The sequence below is a fragment of the Nymphaea colorata genome, chromosome 2 (genome assembly GCF_008831285.2).
Source record: "Nymphaea colorata isolate Beijing-Zhang1983 chromosome 2, ASM883128v2, whole genome shotgun sequence".
Lineage (NCBI taxonomy): Eukaryota > Viridiplantae > Streptophyta > Magnoliopsida > Nymphaeales > Nymphaeaceae > Nymphaea > Nymphaea colorata.
Genome location: NC_045139.1, coordinates 9,730,360 through 9,736,196, shown reverse-complemented (window position 1 = coordinate 9,736,196; position 5,837 = coordinate 9,730,360).

The following is a 5,837-nucleotide window of genomic DNA, read 5'->3' as shown; positions in this document are numbered from 1 at the left end:
ACAACATTGTTCGAATCGTTTGTATGGCATTGTTCGGTTAGAAATGAAAATTTATCCTCAAAAAAAGATATATCTCTGCTTGTAAAAATTTGTTTGGTATCCAAATCATATACCCGATACCCTTTCTGATTATGAGGATATCCGACAAAAACACATTTTTGTGCACGTGATGAAAACTTATGCATGGGGTTTAAATTTTTGGCATAACACAAGCATCCAAAAACACGCAAATCTTCATAATTGGGCTTTTTATGAAAGAGAAGTTCAAACGGAGATTTGTTATTTAAAAGAGTTGACGGCATTCTATTAATTAAAAAGGTTGTTGTCAAAATACATTCACCCCAAAAAGTTACCGGGAGATTTGCTTGAAACCTAAGTGCTCGCGCCACCTCTAGTAGATGGCGATGCTTCCTCTCAAAACGTCCATTTTGTTGAGGAGTTCCAACACATGAGGTTTGATGTTCTATGCCATGCTCATGAAAATATGCTTGCATATTATGAGCTGTAAATTCAGCACCATTATCACTCTGAACACATTTCACATGAGTATTGAATTGAGTAAACACCATGGCACAAAAACGAGTTAAACAAGAAAATGTTTCACATGCGAACCTCATCAAGAAAACCCAAGTAGATCGTGTAAAATCATCTACGATAGTAAGGAAGTAATGTGCACCCGTGTGAGACGACGTAGCATATCCTCCCCAAATATCACAATGAATCAAGCCAAACGGATCACTTGCTCTACTAGTACTAGTTGGAAAAGGTAAACAAGTGAATTTAGCTTTAAGACATGCATCACAAGGAGAATCGTGCTTGGAAATAGAGATGTTTTCATTCAATGAAAAAGACTTATGAAATGAAGGATGTCCAAGTCTCATATGCCATATATGAGCTGTCTTATTACTACGAGAAGCAAACAAAGCATGAGAAGTAGTTGGAAGAAGAAGATGGTAAAGTCCACCGCTCAAGTTACCCACTCCAATCAGCTTCCTCGACAAAAGGTCCTGAAAAGCACAACAGGTTGGAAGAAAAACAACAATACAATTAGTGGGCTTGGTGAACTTTGGAACTGATAATAAATTGTATTTAAAATCAAGAATATATAGGACATCAGCTGAAAGGTAAACTGTTCCAGTAGTAGAGACTAGTGTTTGATCTCCATTGGGTAGGTTAATCACACGCTGTTTTGATAGAATTTTGATATTAGAAAGCAAATGTAAATGAGGGGTCATATGGTCTGAGGCTCTGGTGTCAATAATCCAAGGAAAATGTGTTGAGAATGATTGTTTACCTGCTAGATTAGCGGCAGCCGGTGAAGTATCAACATTTAACCAAGATGCCAATTGACTGACCTGTTCTTCGGTAAGTTGTGACAAAATAGCATTGACTTTTACATTGTTTGCCGATGTTTCTCCCTATTGCGCCTGTTCAATTTTAGATGAATCACCAGTTGAACATGTAGCCTTAGGATGATTTGGAGGATAACCATGAAGCACATAACATCGAGATTTTATATGTCCAAGCATTCCACAATGATCACACTTTGGTCGAGGACGATTGCGAGTAGCATTAGGCATTCTTGCCTGATTCCGTTTGGTATACGATGTAGGAGAAGACCTAGCTGCAAGAGCTATGTTAGTGGATCCAGACATTTTTGGTGTGAGAAGACGTTGAGTCTCTTCTTGAAGCAACATAGCATATACCTTATTAATGTTGGGTAGAGGATCAATAGCAAGAATCTGGCTTCGAAGATTGCTAAAACTTTCATTCAATCCCATCAGGAACTGATAAACTTTTTCATGATCTTGACATGAATGAAACTCTTTAAACGCACCACAAGTACATGTAGACACAGTTGAATAAGATCCAAGTTTATCCCAAAAAGTTTTAAGTGTAGTGAAGTAGACAACCAATGAATTGTGTTCTTGGCGTAAATCAGATATCATCTTCTTCAATTGATAAATACGAGCAGCATTACCTTGAGAGAAACGTTCTTGAAGATCAATCCAAACCTCGTGAGCTTCACTTGCATAGATGACGCTATTTGCTATCTCCTTGGATAATGAGTTAAGAATCCATGATAAAACCAAGTCATTACAGCGAACCCATGGCATGTAGTCCAAGCTAGTGGTTGCGGGTTTTGAAATAGAACCATCAACAAATCCCAACTTGTTCTTGGCACTCAGGGCCATTTTCATTGCCGGTCGCCATGTAGAATAGTTATCTCCAAGAAGGGGATTAGTCACTAAGATAGCACCAGGATTATCAGAATGGTGCATGACGAAAGGTGACTCATTTTGATCACTAGAAATATCAGTCCGATCAACAAGAGGAGTTGTCGCCATAGTCAAAGAATATTGAATGCGCAAGAAAAATTAATACGAGCTGTGGATCCAACCTGAATCCTTCTTGCAATGATAAAAAAAAATGCACACTTACGTGACCTCCGATTTCAAGGACGGTCTCCCTCCCGACCAGTGATTCGAGTGAGAAAAGGAGGGCAGCACGAGAGCGGCAAAGGCACCGAGCTATTGAGCGCTCGAGCGAGCGATGCAGAAGCACTCGAACAGATTTGGACGCTCGGGCGAACAGAACCTTGAGTGGGCGGTGCAGGCGGACGATGCAAGCAATGCTCTAGAAAGCAGGCGTTCGAGCTGGTGGAGCGACAGTACCGCTCCAGCAGGATGCTCTGGCGAAGGGCGATGGCAGTCCAGACACAAAGGAGAAGAAATCACTCGGGCAGGATGAAAGGGAATCAACATCGGAGGGTCACAGCAGAGAAGGAATCCTATTTCTCTTTGCACACTCTCTTAGCCTCATTCAGAGAGAAAGGAAGCCCTAGTACCCAGCAGATCGCTCGCTCGGGCGGTGCAGGAGCGAGCGCTCGAGCAGGCGATTTAGGAGCAAACGGAGCTGGGGGTCGAGCGGACAGAGAAGATCGCTCGAGCAAAAAAGGACGCTCGAGCAGGGTGCTCGAGCGGACGATGCAGGGGCGGGCTGAGCAGAACGCTCAGGCGGACAGAACAGAGGAGTGACTCTGAAAAACGGGCAAGGGCTCAAGCGGGCAGAGGTTGGGATGTTTTTCTCTTTTCAACCCAAGAAAGGAGGATGCTCGAGCGAGGAGCAGCTCTCTTGCGCTTCTGCTCAGAGCGTCTCTGTCTCTGATACCATGTGAAGAAGAACGTGATGAAACGAGAAAAAAAAAAGATGAGTGAGCCAACTTAATTTTTCATTTCACATATGGTGAGGTATTTATACAACTTTACAGGCATATACAGATCCCACAAATTTTGGGATTGAGAGATCACAATCTTAGAAAAGAATATAATTTCCTGAAATTTCACTTTCTGATTTTCCTCTTTGATGTATAAGAAAGATTTTTTTTTTCTTGATTCCTGAAAATCAGCAAACTGATTTTCCTCTCCAATATTGAATTCCTCCTCAATAATTTCTAGTGGCAAATTTATTACTCACATAAGTACTCATGCCGAGCAAGCGTTTTAGAGTTTTGGTTAGAGTATATTATGTAGTTGCTTTATTAGAAAGTGAAATTCATTAGTACGTATTATTAGAGGGCTGTCATGTATTATTAGTTCCTTCATTCCTTCAAGATCAGCATTGGCCCCAGTTCTGATTTGGGCACCGGCTTGATCTTCTAGACCGCTAAATGCCTGCGCATCTTTTGCATGTGAACATTCAGACACTTTCGGTTTGGGGTGAGTGAAGTTTTAGCATTTGTTTTCCTTAGTATCAGTCGCTCTCTACCTTTCCCTCTGAGTTTTTCCGTGTGAAGCTCTTTGGACAACGTGCAAACCGTCGGAGAAAGAACTCTCCCGGTCTCCGGATCAGCTCCACCACAACCAGCCTGGTTCCGCTGTAAGAACTTCCGCCGCTGGCTAGAAATCTACTCCGGGCACTCACTCACGTTTTCTCCTCTGTCTGTCGATCATGAGCCGAGAACGCCGGATGTCCCCAGCATCCCGTCGACGTCGACGTGCCGCAACTGCGGCACGGATGCGGAGCTCTTCGTCATGGGAGGGGATCCGGCATCTCCCTTTGGCAAAGAGCTCTCTCCTAAGTGCATTAGATCTAAGCCGATCCGCACGTCAATCACTCTATCCGATCGAGCAAACCGAAGAGACAATGCCGCGATCCACTCCTGGCGCCATGTTATTTCACTTATCCATTCCTTCGTAGTTTGATCATTGTGTGCCCTGCCCGATTTTGAGTTTCTTCATCCCTCGGCACTCGAGACCAACCCTTGAGGCCAGATCTAGTGACAGAAATCACGCCCGACACTAGATCTGCCAGTTAGCTTCTCGTTGATCGCACTCTCTTCCCGGCGACTGCAGCCCCAACCGTGGTTGATAACACGGAGATTCTATTCTGCCTGGCAATTCTGGATTGAAACCGATCACGATGGGTTGGATCAGTCAGCCGTGGCAACCACTTTGCCCAGCCAAGCCTTTCATTTACTATTTTTCTAGCTCCCTCTCCCTATTGTTGGTTTCCCCACGCATGTAGACATGATTCACATTTGCACCACTAGAGCTCGGTAAGAGAGAGGATCATCCACTACCCTATAAGTGAGACCCCAAGGCTAAGTGCGACCCCAAGGCTCCCTCTTTGCTCTTACATTCAGGGTCCTAAGTTGCATAGGTGTTAGCGATAAAATAATGCATTCGTCAACTTGGATGTCATGTCCTACCACCTTAAAACATAGCAGCATAACATTCACTGGAATCGAACTAAAGACCTACCTTATACAGACCCTTAATCCGACTAGCTATGCAATGCCCTTTGAAGCTGCCATGAGAGTTATCATTGTAGTTTGGCATATTAAGATTGTGGTATTATATTTGTTTTTTTTTTCTCCTAAATCTGGTTCCACCAGTTCACTTGTACTCATTAGACCAATGAGAGAGTAGCGTGTGAGAGAGATGGTCCGATAGCCAAGAGGATTTGCACATGACGAAATCAAGATTAGCATTAAAATGTTGCATATATTTAAGGTCAGATGGAGATATGTTTGCCATTAAATATATGGATATAAGATCCAATGAATCTCATACCAGGAGATCCAGATGCAACTTATCCATTTTTGAGATATTAAAATATAAAATATTATGAGTTTCATTTATTGGTGGAAATCTAACTAAGAACCTGATAGATATAAAATTGATGGTTAGACCCAACTTGATAACTAAGCAAGTCAGGCTTGGGTCACCTGCAAGGGCTTCGAGCCAGCTTGAGCCTGAATTTGTCGGACTTAGCCCGGCTCCATGCTCATCGTTATTGGTGAGGTTGAAATGAAAAAAAATGCCCTTAAAGGGGAGAAAAGTGGACACAACACTTTTAGAAGACTGACTGCTTCTTTTCCAACCTGTAATCTAACATATATTATTTTTACCCCCAAAAAGGTTTCAGAATTGGTAAACAGAACATACAAAAAGGTATTGTGTATATATGTAGGTCACGCGTTTGATATATTTATTTAGCCAGCTCACTTTCATGGCAAATTAAACGATTTTACATTCATTTTACTTTTTTGAAGAGATTTTCTGCATCCACTTTTCCTGCCCCACTTGTTTCTCATTGAGATTATTTTTTGCTCCTTCATCCTTAATGACCAAATCAAAGCCTTTTGGTTATATATTCCATATGTGTTTGCATTTAATAATGGAGACAGCTTTTTTACTTACAAGGCTACGTGAATTTGAATTTCATCAACCATATGACCTGAATCAAAATACTTGCAAACTCGCAAGCTCAGTAAAAACAAGGATATCTTTTCTTGCCTATTGAAACCCTCTGAAGCTCTATATCTAGCTTGA